The sequence below is a fragment of the Triturus cristatus genome, chromosome 9 (genome assembly GCF_964204655.1).
Source record: "Triturus cristatus chromosome 9, aTriCri1.1, whole genome shotgun sequence".
NCBI lineage: Eukaryota > Metazoa > Chordata > Amphibia > Caudata > Salamandridae > Triturus > Triturus cristatus.
The window spans coordinates 1024343875-1024363045 of record NC_140592.1 but is presented as its reverse complement, the minus strand read 5'-3'; positions in this window follow the sequence as shown (position 1 = coordinate 1024363045).

Genomic DNA, 19171 nt, shown 5'->3' with positions numbered 1-19171 from the left:
AAATCACAAATTATTATTCAATACAATAGAGAATTTTTCACAGCGGCCATAGAAAAATTTTCCAGAATAATACAAAAATGCAGGTTTTTAGAAATTATTTTAAACTCTTATGGCCAATAAGCTACGGTCGACGCGTTTCAAGCCCCGTCTATTCTTGGGACTCTCATCAGGACCTAAAAACTTTATTCAAAAGGGGAAAACCATCCAGGGAAGTCTTTTTAAACTTCGTATGTGTCTTGTCTCGTAGTGAAGTTGTAGTTATTTTTTTTAATATTCCTGTCTTCCTCGCTGAGAGTGTTGTGTCATGAGAAGACCTTCAGAGGGTTGGATGTCCAACGGTACTTACGTTCACGCCAGTGTGGAGACGTGAAAGAAAAAGACGCGCCCACCGAGTAAACAAAGATTAGTACTGGAGGTGGATAGATCGCCTTCGCCGGTACGCCACCACCGTGCAGGAAGATCTAAGGAACGCAGGCCTTCTACGTCACATCACCACAGAAGGAGGTCTCCCTCATGTGATAAGTTGGCCTGGTATATGATTTCACTAGTTCTAGTGTACACCTTGTATCAGCCCAAACAACCCTTATGGTGATTGGTTGTAAAGTCAACCTTATAGACCAGCTATCCTAGTGGTAGCATGGACAAGAGCAGTCTTAGGCTAAACTCTGTATGGCATGTGAAGCCAGCTGTTATACCATTACAATCCCTTGAATACCAAATGAAAGGACACCACACCAGGTATATATAAAATTAGAATGTATTTATTCTAACATATACCCTCAGCACTCTTTATGAGTTCAGACGTCTAAGCACAACAATTTCTTAAGTAGCATACGTTAAGTTACACAGGAAAATACAGTTCGGCCCAGGGGCCACGCAAACCATATACTAAGATATGGTATTAGTACCACGTCACGAACAGGGAGTAGGCCTAGGGCCTAGGGAATCGCTGGGGCTACACTACCCTACCAATAGTTAGGAAGTGGGAGGCCCACTGGAAGCATGTGCAGTGTGGAAACACACACGCGGGTTACATTGAAAGTCAACGGGAATGTAGCAGTTACAAATAGGAAGAATAAGGACACTTCCGAAGTAACTAGGAGGAAGCAACTAAAGACTTAGACACTTGGATAGTCAATATCCACTGGAGCACCGGAGTACTCGCGTTACCTCACCCACAGGAGACGGGTGCATAGGTTTGAAGATGTGTCGGGTGTCGTCGCTGGCTCCTATGGATGCCAGAAGAACAGATGCTGGCAGGCGGCCAGGAGGAAGATGTCCGGTGGATCCAAGGATGAATCTTGAAGGAAGAACACCTGCAAGCAGAGGGGACAAAGTCTGGGTCACTAGCCAGTGACCGTGTGGAACCAGGAAGGAACCGGGCGATGTCGTGCAGAACACAGGTGATGTCTTGAAGCTTGTCTCTGCAGCTACGTGGACCAGGAGGCATCGAGGACAACCAGAACCAGGGTACGAGCTGTCCCACGAAGCATCTTGCTGCTGGCGGAGTCAACGTCCCGATTGGAGTCAACAAGCCTTGGCAAAGGCAACCCACGCGGAAATGGAAATTCGCTTCAGGTGCAGACCAGGAAGGTCTGAGGTGCTTCTCTTTCACAGGGAAGCAAGGGCCAGTCTGGAGGAGCCAAACCAGCGGTGAAAAGTCAAGGGTTCATCATCACTGAGGCTACTAGCCAACGGGCAAGCAACCGGACAGACGCGTTGAGCAGGAAAATGCAGAAGGGCCCCACGCAGAACTCGTGGAGTGTGGAGGGCTGATCTTCGGTGCAGATGGTGCTCGGGGTTGGGGCTTCTCAATCCCTAGAGCACAACTTCGAGGATGCCTCAGAAGCTGTGCTGGAAGCTACTCGCCAATCTTCCCAGGTAGCCGGTCCCACGTCTCTCGTCGCCTCCACGGATCTCAGCTTGGCTGTGGATGTGGATCAGGGTCAGAGAAGTCTGGAGGTCAAGGCGCTGGTCAGGCTCTGCAGTCGGTTCCTCGTAGAACTTAGGCAAAGCAAACGGCAGGTCGCTTGTTGGTCCCTGTTTGCACAGGGTGGCCACTCCTTGGCCACAAGGGAGATTCTTCGTCTTCTTGTCGTCGAAGGTCCAGAGTTTCGTGCCTAGTTTCAGTTCAGGATAATCCAAAGTCCTAGGGACTCAGCTCCCACTCTTATACTAATCAGGGGGGCTGGGTTACCTGCTAGGTCCCTCCTATGGGTGGGACCAGGGAGGGGGTTGGTTACACCCCCTTCCCTTTGTCCAGTTTCGCGCCAGGACTGGGGCTGGAGTGCCCCAGCACCGGTTTGAAACGGACTTTGCATGGGACACCTTGTGTGCCCCAGGCAGTGTCTCGTTTCTTTCATCCCTCCCTGCCCCAATACACTAAGCCCTGTCTATGGTGGTGCTAGCTCCTCCAAAGGCAGGAAACCTATTGTACAAGCCTCCCTTGCTGGAAGGACTCCCAGCAGCAGGAGGTCAGACTTGTGTCTGTGGCAGCAGCATCCATTTTGTGGTGCTGGGGCTCTGGTTAACTTTAACCGGGTAGTAGGACTTCAACATGTCTTCTCCCTCTAGAAGGGGGGAATACTATCCTCATCGCCAGAAATGGTATGGGGGTAGTATTCCAAAGTGTTAGACACCTTACACGACATGTTTTGATAAAGCCAAACCATAGTTACCATAACCGTTTAAGGTTATAAGGCACTTTAAGAGTATAGGGTAGGCGATATCATAGAACAGCTATAAGGACATGGTTCCGAAAGCTGCAGACAGACTCAGCTCATGCTAGAGCACCATCTCACATGTTACCAAGCACTCTGCCTTCAGGATCGTTAAGGCCTGCCATAGGAGTGGCTGAAAGGTTACCCATGTGTCTATATATAAGGTAGGTATAGGAATACTATACCTAAGCAAGGGGTGATTACACGACCTTGCCCCAGCTGAGTGATCAGCCAGTTGTGTCATGATGGGAGGCCAGCCAGGGGTGGCATAATACATGCTGCAGCCCCTGGTAGGCCTAGGGTACACCCCTGCCCTGGGTACCTAAGGTACACTGTACAGGGCCCTATAAGGTGATCCTTACCAATTGGGTTATGTACCTAAAGTACATAGTATGAATTTAGAGAGAGAACATCTGGGCTGCGGGTCTGATTAGCAGGCCCACAGCCACATCTAAGTCGAAAACCAGTGAAGCAAAAGCAAAAAGTGGGGTGACCATAGGAAGCAGACCCTACTCTCCTACACCTCTGACAAAGCCTTACTGTTCGCCCACACTTCCACAAATAGAGAGTAAGGTGCTATCTACTTTTACCTCTGTCTACCTTTGGGGTTCCACTGAACTCTGCACACATTACCTCACATCTGAAAGAAACACGTTAGTTAGATTCCTCACCTTAGAATATCCCCAGGCGTCAGGCTGGATCCGAAAAGTTTTTCGTCAGCAATACCCCTGCGCGTCGCTAGGCGTCATCTTCGGCTCCGCGTCCGTCGTTGGCATCGTGCACCGGGATGACGTCGTCAGAGTACTTAGACGCCGCCCTCGCGCGCTGACGTCAGTTCTTCTTTTTTCCGCACCAGACAGCGCCGATCCGGGAAGAGCTTGCCCCTTAGTCATTTTTTGACTAAACTTTTTTGACTCTTTTTGGTCTCTTGTCGACTCGACTCTGGTGCCGGTAGGATGCCTGGTTTCAAACCCTGCGACTCCTGTCACCGACTGATGTCGGTTACGGACCATCATCGCCGGTGCCTTTTCTGCCTGGGGGCCGACCACGATTCCGAGTCGTGCCTAGACTGCCGGGCCCTGACTTTGAAAGCTAGGCGGGAGCGGTTCCGCAAGCTCCTGGAGTACCGGCAGTCGACTCCGCGCCGTTCACGGTCCCGGTCGAGGACCTGGTCGAGGGACCGGTCGCGGAGCCGCAGTCACCACCACTCGTCCGGTTCCAAGTCTTCGGGTAAGTCGAAGCATGGTAAGAAGTCCAAGAGGAGACATCGCTCTTCGGGCTCACCTCGCCGGTCACGCGACTCGGCTGAGGGCTCGGGTGGTACCACCCACGCGGCTCCGTCGGAGCCACAGTAGTCGCGTCCGTCCCCATACCCGCCGGTCCCTGGGACCGATGCGACTCCGGCGGAGATCAGTGCCTTCCTCTCGACCATGAGAGGCCTGGCTCTGCCGGCGTGCCTTCGTGCCCCGCGGGCTCGACTGGGGGGCCTAGCGGGCCTGCGGCTCCGGCCCCAGCGCCGTCGTCGACTCCGGTCCCGACGCCGCAGGTCCCTGTGGGATCCAAGCCGGTCGACCTCACGACCCCTCCGCCGGCGTCGCCTCCGGTACCACCTCCGGCGCCTCCTTCGGACGACGCCGTTCCCCGGTTCATTACTGGTCCGGGCCCGGCATCAGAGCTGCGCGCGTCCGACGCCGATGGGTGGCAATCTCATCTTTCGCCCGGCTACGATCATTCCACCTGTCATTGGTGGGGGGGGGGGCAAGGAAGTCACAAATTGTCCCTCTATATTAATTAAAATTTCCCCAAATCTTTGCCTACTTGTGTGGGCAGTCCCACTACTCATACACAACTCCCAGCCGGCATACACCAGACCATGTCTCTCTTCCAATCTCCTTACTGTTGGCACTAGCTCTGCTCCCCACAATCTTGCAATATTCTGCTTAGCCACTACTAAGCCCAGGGTAATCCATGTGCGTTCCATATGAGTCAGGTCTGTTTCGCCTCAGATGTTCAGCAGGCCCCACTTCACCAAGACTGACACCACCACTCATACATGTCATCACGGACTCCCAAAATCTCAGCCTCATGGGGCAGTTCAACATTACATGATGGAAAGTACCAACCTGTCCACATCCCCGTCTATAACAAGAATCTGGTGCTTTACCCATTTTGACCAGCGTATTTTGAGCATAGTAGGCACGGTGAAGAACTTTAAGTTGAATTAATTGAAACCTCAATTGTATGGCTACCTCCCTTGGAGACACCAGGACCTCCTCCCATTCATCATCTTACAGACTGCCTAGGTCCTGAATCCATCTCTCCCTTAGATGCAGCAGGGCATCAGACCTGTTGTAAATAATTTTTTTATTTGTAGGAATGTGGCCTTTCGAGGCACATATTCATTTAAAAGCCTGTCCTCCAGGAGTTAGGACTCATGGAGTCCCTTCCCCTTTGGCAACACAGCCCTAAGTGCATGTCGCAACCTGTAGGTAGTGATAGGTCTCGCTTGAGGCAAGTTGGTATTCATGCTGTTGCTCTACCCAGGGGATTACATGACGGTGGACCCATAAATCACCCTCACTGGAAAGGCCAATTAGATCTCACTTGCATCCGTAGCGTCATAAATACAGTCTCATCACAAAGGGGTGTCGCCTAGGTGATCTTGCCCCTCCAAACCAGGGCGGTAGTAGCCGAGTGCCAAAGGTTCACTACAATTGTCGTTGGGCCATGAGTATGTCTGGGTTTAGGCTTGCCCTATAGGGCCCCTAAGGTGTTCCCATGGGTGCATCACAAGCCTGTCCATTCGATTGATAGGTTTATCCATGAAGAGGAAGACTCAACTGTTGATGGTGGTCAATTAAGCAGCCCAATAGTACTTCTGAATATCAGACAGGGCAATCCCACAGTCCACCACCCCGTGTAATCTTTTGCCATACTGTACATGCCTGGCCCACATCCCAGAGTAGCGTCCTGATTTGCCCACAATGTCTTTAAAATAGGAACGGTGAATTGTGTAGGGCGTATCTGAAAGAAACACGTTAGTTAGATTCCTCACCTTAGAATATCCCCAGGCGTCAGGCTGGATCCGGAAAGATTTTTTGTAGCAATACCCCTTGCGCGTCGCTAGGCGTCGTCTGCGGCTCCGCGTCCGTTGTTGACGTCGTGCCTCGGAATGACGTTGTCGGAGTACTTAGACGCCGCCCTCGCGCGCTGACGTCAGTTCTTCTTTTTTCCGCGCCAGACAGCGCCGATCCGGGAGGAGCTTACCCCTTAGTCAATTTTTGACTAAACTTTTTGGACTATTTATGGTCTTCTGTCGACTCGACTCTGGTGCCGGTAGGATTCCTGGGTTTAAATCCTGTGACTCCTGTCATCGACTGATGTCGGTGACGGACCACCATCGCTGGTTCCTTTACTGCCTGGGGCCGACCACGACACGGAGTCGTGCCCCGATTGTCAGGCCTTGACCTCGAAGGCTAGGCGGGAGCGGTCCCATAAGCTTCTCGAGCTTCGGCACTCGGCTCCGTGCCGCTCACGGTCCAGGAGGCGGTCCAAGGACCGGTCGCGGAGCCGCAGTCACCATCATCGCTCGTCGGGCTCAAAGTCTTCGTGTAAGTCAAAGCGATCTAAGAAGTCCAAGAGGTGACCTCCGGCGGAGGTCAGTGCCTTCCTCTCGGACATGAGGGGCCTGGCTCCGCCGTCGACGCCTGCCAGCGTGCCTTCGGGCCCCGCGGGCTCAACTGGGCGACCTCGCGTGCCGGCGGCTCCGGCGCCGTCGACGACTTCGGTCCCGACGCCGCAGGTCCCCGAGGGATCCAGGCCTGGATCTCTGCCGGTGCACCTCACAACGCCGCCTCCTCCGGCGCCGACACCGGTTCTTCCCCTGGCGCCGTCTCCAGACGACGCCGTTCCCCGGTTTAGCTCCTGTCCGGCGCCGGTGCGGCGCCGCTTGACGCCGCACCCGGCGCCGATGGATGAGCGTTTCATCTACCGCCCAGCTCCGATCATTCCTCCCGTTTATCAGGAATCGGATGACGGGGGCCACTGGGAGGGGTCTGAGGACCCTCTGGCCATACAGGGCCAACTTACACAGGACTGGGCAGACGAACTGGGGGATGCCAGTGGTCTGGACACTTCCCCGAACGCTGGTTTCATCTCTCCTCTGATTGTGGCCTCGGAGGAAGGTGCAGCTTTTTCAGTGGTGCTGCGCAAGGCGGCCGCAGCCCTGGGGCTCGAGCTGCCTGCTGTGGCCGTGAGGACTAACGTCCTCACAGAGGTGCTTCAACCGTCAGCAAGCTCCACTGAGCCTCTGCTGCAGTTCAATGAGGCCCTCATAGACGTTCTGCAGGGCACTTGGTCCAAGCCCTCCACAGTTCCTCCTGTGGATCGGAACGTGGCCCGGCGCCACCGCCCTGCTCCGGGCGACCCCAGTTTCCTGTCCCAACACCCCACCCCCGAGAGTCTGGTTATCCAGGCCTCCACTTCCCAATCCTCCTTCCCGTCCGCCCCTCCGGATCGGGAATCCAAGATGCTAGAACAGTTCGGAAAGAAGCTGTTCTCTTCCCTGAGTTTGGGCCTGCGGTCTTTGAACACCGCTTGCCTCTTGGACCGTTTCTCCCACTCTGTGGGATACGGTGGAGGACGTGCTGTCCCTGTGTCCGGAGGAGACCCAGACACGTCTCTCCCAGGCGCTTGCTGACGGGCGAGATGCAGCACGACATGCCACACGGTGTGGACTAGACACCACGGACTCGCTGGGTAGGGCGATTTCCACCACAGTGGCGCTCCGGCGCCACGCCTGGCTGTGGTCCACGTCTTTTTCGGGGGATGTCCAGAGTTCCCTCATAGATATGCCCTTTGATGGCACTCGCCTTTTTGGTGAGAAGGCGGATAGTGCGCTGGCTCGTTTTAAGGACTCCCGGGCTACGGCCAGGTCCTTGGGTCTCTCGGCCCCACGGCCGCAAACTTCCGCCTTTCGCCCCTTTCGTGGCCAAGGAAGGGGTGCCTCCTCACGTCCGCCTAGCCACCGGCCAAAGACCCAACCTGCACGCGGACGTGGATTCCACCGTGGCGGTACAGGAGGACAGCGTGCCGGTCAGTCCACATCCACCCCGGCAGCATCCGCCTCAAAGCCCTCCTAGTCCGAGCTTTCAGGCCCATTCCACGCCAGTTGGCGGCAGAGTTCGCCATCACCTGCTCCACTGGCGCTCCATCACTTCGGACAGGTGGGTGCTGCAAATCGTCCGAAGGGGCTACTCCCTCCCCTTCGAGACGACCCCTCCAGCCATGCCACCGCAGTGCCACCGTATATCGGAGGATCACTTGAATCTTCTGCAGGAGGAAGTTACGGCCCTCTTGGCCAAAGAGGCCGTCGAGCGTGTTTCTAGTCCAGATGTAGACCATGGTTGCTATTCCCACTACTTTCTAGTTCCCAAGAAGGGCAAAGGGGGCCTACGCCCTATCTTGGACCTCAGGAGCGTCAACGCCTTCCTCCGGAAGGAACGGTTCAAGATGCTCACTTTAGCTCAGGTTCTGGCTGCCCTCAACCGTGGAGACTGGATGGTAGCGTTGGACTTGCAGGACGCCTATTTTCACATCCCCGTCCTGCCGGCCCAACGGCGTTACCTGCGGTTCACGGTGGGTCAGGAGCACTTTCAGTTCACCATGCTCCCCTTCGGCCTCACCAGTGCCCCTCGGGTGTTCACGAAAGTGATGGCGGTGGTCGCAGCTCATCTGCGCAGATCGGGGGTTCCAGTCTTCCCCTATCTCGACGACTGGCTGTTGAAGGCGGGCTCGCCCCAGCAAGTCGTCTCCCACCTCCAGACTACGGCCGACCTCCTGCATTTGCTGGAGTTCTCCATCAACGTGCCGAAGTCACACCTGAGTCCCTCCCAGAAGCTCCTCTTCATCGGAGCGGTTCTCGATTCGGCGCAGTTCCGGGCTTATCCTCCGGAACAGCGGGTCCGGGATATTCAGGCTCTGATTCCCATCTTCCGGGCTCTATCCTAGGTTTCGGTCAGGTTGGTGCTACGGCTTCTGGGGCTGATGGCCTCCTGCATCCTGTTGGTGCATTACTGTAGGAGAGTAGGGTCTGCTTTCTATGTTCACCCCCACTTTTTGCTTTTGCTTTACTGGTTTTCGACTTAGATGTGGCTGTGGGCCTGCTAATCAGACCCACTGCCCTGCTGTTCTCTCTCTAAATTAATACTATGTACTTTAGGTGCATAACCCAATTGGATAGGATCACCTTATTGGCCCCTGTACAGTGTACCTTAGGTACCCAGGGCATAGGTGTACCCTAGGCCTACCAGGGGCTGCAGCATGTATTATGCCACCCCTGGCCTGGCCTTCCATTATGACACAACTGGCTGATCACTCAGCTGGGGCAAGGTTGTGTAATCACCCCTTGCTTAGGTGTAGTATTCCTATACCTACCTTATATATAGACACATGCGTACCTATCAGCCACTCCTATGGCAGGCCTTAACAATCCTGGAGGCAGAGTGCTTGGTAACATGTGAGATAGTGCTCTAGCATGAGCTGAGCCTGTCTGCAGCTTTCGGAACCATGTCCTTATAGCTGTTCTATGATATAGCCTACCATATACTCTTAAAGTGCCTTATAATCTTAAACGGTTATGGTAACTATGGTTTGGCTTTATCAAAACATGTCGTGTAAGGTGTCTAACACTTTGGAATAATACCCCCATACCATTGCTGATGATGAGGATATTATCCCTCCCTTCTAGAGGGAGAAGACATGTTGAAACCTACTTACCCGGTTAAAGTTAACCAGAGCCCCAGCATCACAAAATGGATGCTGCTGCCACGACATAAGTCTGACCTCCTGCTGCTGGGAGTGATCCCGGCACGGTAGGCTTGGACAATAGGTTTCCTGCATTGGGAGGTGCGAGCACCACCCCAGACAGGCCTTAGTGTATTGGGGCAGGGAGGGATGAAAGAAACGAGACACTGCCTGGGGCACACAAGGTGTCCCATGCATAGTCCAGTTCAAACCGGTGCTGGGGCACTCCAGCCCTGGCACGAAACTGGACAAAGGGAAGGGGGTGTAACCACCCCCCTCCCAGGTCCCACCCATAAGGTGTGACCTAGCAGGCAAACCAGCCCCCCAGATTAGTATAAGTGTGGTAGCTGGGCCCCAGGAGATTAGATTATCCTGAACCTGCAACTTGAACAGAAACTCTGGACCTTCGACATTCGACGAAAGAAGAAGACTGAAGAATCTCCCTTGTGGCCAAGGAGTGGCTACCCTGTGCAAACAGGCCCCATCAAGAGACTTATCCTTTGCTTTGCTGAAGTTCTACGAGGGACCGACTGCAGAGCCCGACCAGAGCCTTGACTTCCAGACTTCTCCGACCCTGATCCACATCCACAGCCGAGCTGAGATCCGTGGAGGCGACGAGAGACGTGGGACCGGCTACCTGGGAAAAGTGGCGAGTGTCTTCCAGCGCAGCTTCTGAGGCACCCTCGAAGTTGTGCACCGGGGATTGAGAAGCCCCAACCACCATCTGCACCGAAGATCAGCCCCCCACACTCCACGAGTCCTGCGTGGGGCCCTTCTGCATTTTCCTGCTTGCCGCGTCTGTCCGGGTGCTTGCCCGTTGGCTAGCAACCTTTGCGACGGCACACCTTTGAATTTCCACTGCTGGTTTGGCTCCTCCAGACTGGCTCCTGCTCCTCTGCAAAAGAGAAGCACCCCAGACCTTCCTGGTCTGCACCAGAAGCAAGTCCTCCAATCTTCGTGGGTTCCGCTTGCCAAGGCCTGGTGAGTCCTAGTTCGACTTTGACGCTGCCGACAGAAAGAGCTTTCGTGGGACAGCTCGCCTCCTGGTCCTGGTCGTCCTCGACGTCTCCTGGTACCCGTGGCTGCTGCGACAAGCTTCACCTCTTCACCTGCATCTTCACGACATCGTCTGGTTCCTTCCTGGTTCCACGTGGTCACTGGCTAGTGACCCCGACTCTGTCCCTTCTGCTTGCAGGTATCCTTCCTTCTTGATCCCCACCTGGGGATCCACCGGACACTCTTCACTGACTGCCTGTCAGCAACTTTCCTTCAGGCATTCATAGAAGTCCACGACGAAACCCGACGCAAGTTCACACCTATGCGCCCGTGGGCTAGGTAACTTGGGTACTCCGGTGCTCACGAGGGTATTGACTATGCTAGGGTCTAGTTTCCGAGTCTCGACTTTCTAGCTATACCAGAAGTGTCCTAAAACTGCTTATTTCTAACTGCTAGTGATTCTATCAACTGTTACGCATTACGCGTGAGTGTTTCCACTCTGCACCTGAATCCCGTGGGCCTCCCACTTCCTAACTGTTGGTAGTGGAGTGTAGCCCCAGCGATTGCCTAGGCCTAGGCCTATTCTATTTCCGTGACAGTGGTCCTCATACCACTTCTTTAGTATATGGTTTGCGTGGCCCCTAGGGCCTAACTGTATTACTTACCTGTGTGACTTAATGTATGCTTAAATAAGACTGTGTTGTACTTACCTCGAATCTCATAAAGAGTGCTGAGGGTTTGACTAGAATAAATACACTTTATTTTATATATATATATATCTGTTGTGGTGTCCTTTCATTTGGTATTCAAGGGATTATATATGGTATAACAGCTGGCTTCACATGCCATTCAGAGTTTAGCCTAAGACTGCTCTTGTCCATGCTACCACTAGGATAGCTGGTCTATAAGGTTGACTTTACAACCAATCACCATAAGGGTTGTTTGGACTGATATAAGGTGTACACTAGAACTAGTGACATCATACATCAGGCCAACGTCTCACAATTACGCCAGGTGGCGAAGGCGGGCTCTGCAGTGGAACCTGAAGTTTCAGTGGGCCCAGCATCGAGGCAATCTGTCCGACCATGTCTTGATCTCGGAGGGCACTGCGAAAAAGTTGCAGTGGTGGCTCACGGACCGCGATTGGGTCAGGGGCAGATGCCTCTCCCTACCCCAACCGGAACACGTAGTAGTGACGGACGCGTCCCTCCTGGTATGGGGGGGCCATATGGGAGAGGTGGAGATCAGAGGCCTCTGTCTCCGGCAGAGTCTCAACTCCATATCAACCTGTTGGAGCTGAGAGCGATCCGGCTTGCACTGAAAGCCTTCCTTCCCTCTGTCCGGGGAAGTGTCGTGCAGGTGTTCACGGACAACACCACCTCCATGTGGTATTGCAACAAACGGGGTGGGGTGGGGTCGTGGACCCTTTGTCAGGAGGCTCTGCGCCTCTGGACATGGCTGGAACACCAGGGCATCATCCTGGTGGTTCAACATCTGGCGGGCTCTCTGAACGACAGAGCGGACAAACTCAGCTGCCGGTGCATGATGGATCACGAATGGCGTCTGAACTCGGACGTGGCGCAAGGTCTCTTTCTGCAGTGGGGAGAGCCACCCATCCTCCCCGCTCTGCGAACCGACATCGAGGGTTAAGGTCATCCTGTTCAGGGCCCTAGACTTTTTGGCACCAGTGTCGGTCTCTTGCATGGCTCTGCGTTCCTGGCACGGAAAGCTATGTACAAGAACTGACGTCAGTGCGCGAGGGCGGCGTCTAAGTACTCCGACGTCATTCCGACGCCGACGACGGACGCGGAGCCGCAGACGGCGCCTAGCGACGCGCAAGGGGTATTGCTACAAAAATCTTTCCGGATCCATCCTGACCCCTGGAGATATTCTAAGGTGAGGAATCTAACTAACTAATGTTTCTTACAGATACATCGTTACCGAAGGTAAGTAACTTGTTCATCTAGCATATAAACTGGGTTTGTCACATAGAACATAATATCGTCTGCATAAAGCAATATTTTGTCCTCCCCAAGTGTCTGTCCGGGGCATACCACGAACCAGTGGGTCCTGTCTGATCCAGGCTGCGAGGGGCTCCTGTATCAAACCAATAATGAGTAGCGATAAAGGGCAGCCCTGCCTAGTGCCGCAGTGCACCCAATTACATGAGATGTTTCTTTGTTTACTCGAACTTGAGTCAACGGTTCAATGTACAATAGTTGCACATATTGCAGGAAGAATGGCCCAAAACCTAATCTAGCCAGTATCGCAAACATGATGTCCCACACCACTGTATTGAATGCCATTTTGGTGTCTAGTGAGAGCACAAGGGCTCTCTCCTGTAAGTTGCTCACTTGACTCAGGATGCCATAAAGGCTCTTCAGTTTGAGAGTGGTGCTTTTACAAAGCATGAAACCCGACTGGTTGGGATGGACTGGGATTGTGATCACTTTAATCAGGCAGGAGGCCTCAACAATCTGATAGAGACTATTAGTTGTAGATTCCTTACATTTTGAATATCACCCAGGCATCAGATTTTTTCTTCAGCAGTACACCTGCACGTCTTTAGGTGGCGTCGGTCGGCTCCACGTCCGTTGTTGGCATCGTAGGCGCCAGGATGCCGTTGAGGGATCTATATATACACGCCAGCCAGGCGCGCTTTCAGTCGATTCTTTTACCTTGCTAGTCTAGTTCAGATCCTGAGAGAGCTTACCCCATAGCCGTTATTTGGCTAATCGTTTTTAACTTTTGTTGACTTTTTTCATGAGTCTTGGACTCCTTGTGCATCAAGGATGCCTCAACGTTGGACAGACTTCAAGCCCTATGGCTCCTGTCACAGTGTGATGTCCGTGACGGTTCAGCACCGTGTGTGCCTTTGGTGTCTGGAGCGCGACCACGACCCAAAATCGTGCTCTGAGGGCCGGGCCATGAACCCAAAGGCTTTGCGGAAGTGGTCCCGAAAGCTATCAGAGGCCTGTAGGAAGCTGGCTTTAAGTAAATAATAAGTAAGCTATAATGTGCACAGAGTTCAGAGAGTCCCCAAAGGCATAGCAGAGGCTAAAGTAGGTAAGTACTAACAGCTCTCTTTGTGGTAGTGCAGGCGAGCAGTTAGGTTTATCCAGAGGGTGTGTTAAGCATTTATTGTATTTACTCAATCAAACACTGATTACACACACTCCGAGACAGAATCCAGACCAATTGGGTAAGTATAAAAAATGTATACTTATGTTTTTTTTCTAGAACCAAGTAGGACTTGGTACAGGTAGGTAAAATGTAATTTAAAATGTAAAACTTTACAGATCTGCAATTAGGAATGTATTTGCAATTGTTAAAGGTTGGTGTTGTTTCAAAAAGCAATTTGAATTACACAGTAATTACTTTTGGTATACTTTTTGATTACTTTCTGATTACTCTACTACTCTGGGTGATATACCACACCGAGAGATCTCCCAATATAAGGTAAGTAAGACGTTTCAGGATTTAAGATATAGTTACTTTTCTTCCATACAAAATAGCAGTTCAACACAACATTTTTGGGACAAAAACTCATAACATTGGTTTCTATGGGACAAAAATGGTGATCGGTTTTACAGGTAAGTACTGGACTTATGAGTGGGAGTTTTGGGGGTTAGGACAAAGGTCTAGGTAGGCACTTGTGGCACCACCAGCGGCACTGGGGCAGCCGGGTGCAGAGTGCAGGGGCCCAATGTTAGCCAACGGGGCTAAAGGGTCCTTCTTTCAGGGACTGCTTACAAGCAGGCTACTTGGGTGTGGGAGCAAAGCTTCTGGGGTTAAGGTCAGCACTGCAGGGGCCAACAATGAGCACAGGAGCTGCACCACCAGCGGCACAGGGGTGGCCGGGTGCAGGGGGCCAAGAAGACGCTGGGGACCCTGTGGTTCCCAATTGGGGCCTTTGGTTCAGCAACGTTGCAGCAGGCTCTGTCACGTGGCCCATAGGCACATTGTCATCTTCACTAAGTTAGCATGAGCACGCTGCAGCTTGCCTGCTGCTTTGCGCACGTTACTACACGTCTTTATTTTTTGCAATTATTATGGCTGTTTTTACATGAGAACTCATCGCTGTGTTCACTCTCTGCATGTGCTTGGGATTTTGACTGAACATTAAGTGCAAGGTCGAACAACAATGCTCCTTGTTATTTTGTTCTGGCCAGACCTTAGACCTTCGACAAAACATACCGATGCAGCTGTTGTTTGGACAAACGCGCACTTTGGTTTTATGAGAGTACACGAATAGGTAAGACACACTAGGAGAGGGACCTTTCCAGGGAGAAGAGCGAGACAGCACCTCTGATGTAGATCTACTCTGTATAGGCTAAGGTATGGGGTCTGCTAACAAAGCCCAGAGATCTTCTATTATATAATAATTCTACTTCTTAGCAAGGGGAGGGAGATTAGGTGCTATAGTCTTTTCTCTATTGTCTTTTCATGATATCTCCCATCATGATATATGGACTAGCTGCTATGCTGACTGTATTTGTACTATGCATTTTTCTGCTTGTTGTGGAACGTATACTGCATGTTGGGGCACGTTAGTTAAAATAAATATTTTAAACTGTTCTGTGTCTCTGACAGATCTTATTGTGGACAAGTACAAGAGTGAGAGAGAAAGCGTGTGTCTTGTTACCGCGATTCCTGAGAGATCTGAGATTGTTGTGTTCTGGGGTGTCTCATCACTTGTTTCTCTGTGAGTGAGTAGGAGAGCAAGTGAGACACTATAGTTAGTCGGTCCTGTGCTCGTGGGTACTAAGGTGGTAGGAAGACTCAGTCCCTATACACCAAGGTCCTATAATCCTGCGCATAGTTCTGTGTTTGTGCAGAATCCCTACAACAGTTCGGGCAGGGAGACTTCATGAAGGCGATCACCAAATGGAGAGGTAAGATTGGTTCTTGGGATACCTGGACACCATTGGTTGGTCCACCAAGGCTATGGGGCGTCGGGTGCAGGGTTGTCTTTTGGTGTTGATTTTCTTTACCAGCTCCTTTCAGGAACGCTGGGAAGACCTCCTCATGATGTTGGCTGGGTCCCCTCAGCTTCAAGATAAAGGGAACTGAAATGTGTGCTTCACCTTGCCTCCCCCACTTGAGGGGTGGGGTTGGCAGTGGTGGGCACACCTCTCCTCCTTGCTTGGTTTTCCCGCCTATTCTCCCGCCCAAAGTGGGGTGGAAGAACCGGTAGGAGCCAGTTGTTGGGGGCAGCAAAAGGCAGGGACAGCTTACAAAGGCGGTCGGCCTTTGAAGCTTGCCCTTTGTGAATCCAGCCCATCCTGGGGGAGGAGGCATGACACCTCTGCCCAGGATGGGCTTTGTTTCTGGACCCAGAGAGCAGAGCCCATGTATCCAGAAACCGGTCTGGTGGTGATAAATGGTGGGCAGCCATTCGGGAATCACACCAGGTTTGTTTGTTTTTCAGGGGCATCTCTAAGATGCCCTCTGAGTGCATTTTACATTAAATCTCACACTGGCATCAGTGCGGGTTTAAGGTGCTGAGACGTTTGCTACCAAACTTCCCAGTTGTTAGTAAAGCCTTTATGAAGCTGTGACCATATACTCTTTATGGCTTTACTACACTTACAATGTCTAAGAAAGGACTTAGACACTGTAGGGGTACAGGGCTCATGCCACTGTACCCTCACCTGAGGGCTAGGGTACCCTGCTAGAGGGAAGACTTAACTAAGTGTCAGGCAGTGGGTTGCAGGCATGGCACACGGGCTGTGTGCCATGTCGACACTTCAGTTTTATCTGCACCAAAACATGCAGCATGCAATGGAAGTGTGTGGATGTTAAGGTACAGGGCCTCTAAGGGTGGCACAATAGGTGCTGCAGCCCTGTGAGGCCTTCCTGGTCACAGTGCCCTTGGTACCCACGGTATCTTTTACAAGGGGCTTGCCTGTGGCCAGAGATGTGCCAACTGTGGGTACAAAAGTACAGTTATGGGAAAGAGTGCAGGCCCTGGGAACCTGATTGGCAGGGAACCCGGGCACATCAAGTCAATGTTGCATTAGATGTCAGGCAAAAGTGGGCAGTAACCATGCAAAAAAGGAGCACTTTAGTATAAGGCTGGCGCTCTGCTCTGCTCTCGTTTAAGAGGAAGGTCTCCAGGATGGTCGCAGAGCCCACACTCCTTGTTGCTCTCAAAATCGTTGTTAGACTTCACCCTGTTCTTCAGCCGACGCTGGACTTCGAGCATCGTCACTCGAAAACCTCGTCAACTCCGCGCCTCCCTGCTTTTCTGGGAACCAGAGCGCCTCCTGCCACAATCCAAAAGTTCTATAAGGCCATTGTTCATTTTTGGGCAGCCCAACTCCACTGGTGCCCCTTAGAGCCCCACAGAGTCAGCTGGGGGCCATAGGCCTTTGACATCGGAACTCTGGCCCGACTCCGGAGGTCCCCCATGGATCTGGTATCAGAAACGTCAATCTTACTCAACCTACCCCAACGACGACGCTCCTAGCGCCAACCATGCCCCCTGTTGGCGCCGACCCCATCCTTGTCACCAAAGTGGACACGGAGCCGGACCTATGTCTATTCTGACGCCGGTAGGAACTTACGTTTTGTGTTCATTCCTGGTGTTCGATTTGAGGCAGGGGGTGCTGATGAGGAATGGGAGGGGCAGCTGGACCCTTTTATCTGACCAGCTTGATGAACTGGACTTGCGAATGGACCTGGGTGATGCCAGTGGTCTACATACTTTCCCTGACACTGGCGGGCTTTCTCCCTCTACTGTGGCTGCGGAGGAGGGAGCTTCCTACGCGGTTGTGGAGAGAAGGGTATCCGAGGTCCTTGGCCTTGCGCTCCCTTCGGTGGCAGTCAGGACTAATCTCCCGATAGTGATTCTTCAACCTGCGGCTTCCACTTCTGAACCCCTCTTGCCTTTTAATGTAACCCTTACTGATGTCCTTCTGGGCACTTGGTCCATGCCGAGCACAGGGGCTCATATGGACAGGACAATCGCCCACTGCCCGATGACTTAGCATTCCTGATACAACATCTCTCCCCTGAGAGCTTGGTGGTCCAAACCTCATCTTCAAGGGGTGCGTTCCTTTCTGCATCCCCAGATAGGGAATCCAAGAAGCTGGATCATCTTGAGAAATGGATGTTTTCTTCCTCCAGCTTGGCATTGCGGTTCGTGAATACCGCTTGCCTTTTGGGCTGATACTCCCATACCATCTGGGATATGGTCGCGCAAGTGCAGCCTAAGTGCCCGGAGGAGGCCCGGGCCATTCTCTCCTAGGCAATTGCGGATCGGAGAGACTCATCCAAATTCACCATACGTTGTGGACTGGACACCACTGACTCTATTGCCACATTGGTAGCACCCAGATACTACGCCTGGTTGAGGACTTCTGGCTTTTCGGGGAATGTCCAATTAACTTTGAAGGCCATCTCCTTTGATGGAACTCACCTTTTTGGCGATGAAAAAGACTCGGCGCTTGAGCGCTTTAGGGATTCTCTAGCTAACGCCAGATCCTTCAGCCTCACAGCGGCCACCCATCCACCTCCGTCAGCTTTTTGTCCCTTCCTGTCCAGCCCAGTCACCAGTACATTCAAGCTGTCCAGCCCCTGCGTGGCCGCGAACGTGGGACCCAGCGTCCTCACGGCTCAGGGAGCCAGTAGACAGGCAAATCCACCCTTCCCCCGACCACTGCCTCCAAAACTTCCTAGTCCGATGTTTCAGGCCCATCATCAGCCAGTTGGAGGCAGGATTCGCCATCACCTCCTCCACTGGCAGTCCATCACGTCGGACAGGTGGGTTCTGCGAAGATTCTTAAGGGGCTGCTCCCTCCCGTTCGAGACAACTCCTCCCTCCATGCCACCTTCTTACGATCGCATGTCGGAGGATCATTTGGCACTTCTCGGCAAAGAAGCATCAGCTCTCTTGGCTAAGGGAGCCATAGTGAGGGTCCCTGTGCCAGAAGTAGGTTGTGGTGGTTGTTCTCTCTTCTTTCTGGTACCCAAAAAGGACAAAGGCCTGCATCCTAGCCTACACCTCTGGGCCCTCAACTTCTTCATCTGGAGTTCAAAAGTCTTGTCTGCCCCCGACCCAGGAGACTGGATGGTGGCATTGGACATACAGACGCATTTTATCATATGCCCGTCCTGCCAGCCCACAGGCATTGCCTACGCTTCACACTGGGCCACGAGCACTTACAGTCCACCGTGCTCCTTTTTGGTCTTACCAGTGCCCCTCGGGTGCTCACAAAAGTGATGGAGGTGGTCACAGCTCATCTGCATGGATCAGGGTTTCCAGTCTTCCCATATCTCGGCGGCTGGCTGTTGAAGGCAGGCCACTCCATGCTATAGTCTCCCACCTCCAAACTACGATGGACCTCCTGCACTCGCTGGGGTTCATTATCAACGTGCCGAAGGCACACCTGACTCCCTCTCAGATGCTCCCTTTCATCTGAGCCGTTCTGGACATGGTGCAGTTCTGGGCCTATCCTCCCGAGCAGCGACTCCAGGATATTCAGGCTATGATACCGATGTTTCAGCCTCTATTCTGGGTTTTGGTGAGAATGACCCTGGGACTGCTCCTGCTGGTGGATCGTGCCAGATGGCATATGCGGGCTCTGCATTGGGACCTGAAGTTCCAGTGGGCGCAGCATTAGAGTAATCTTTCAGACTAAGTCCAG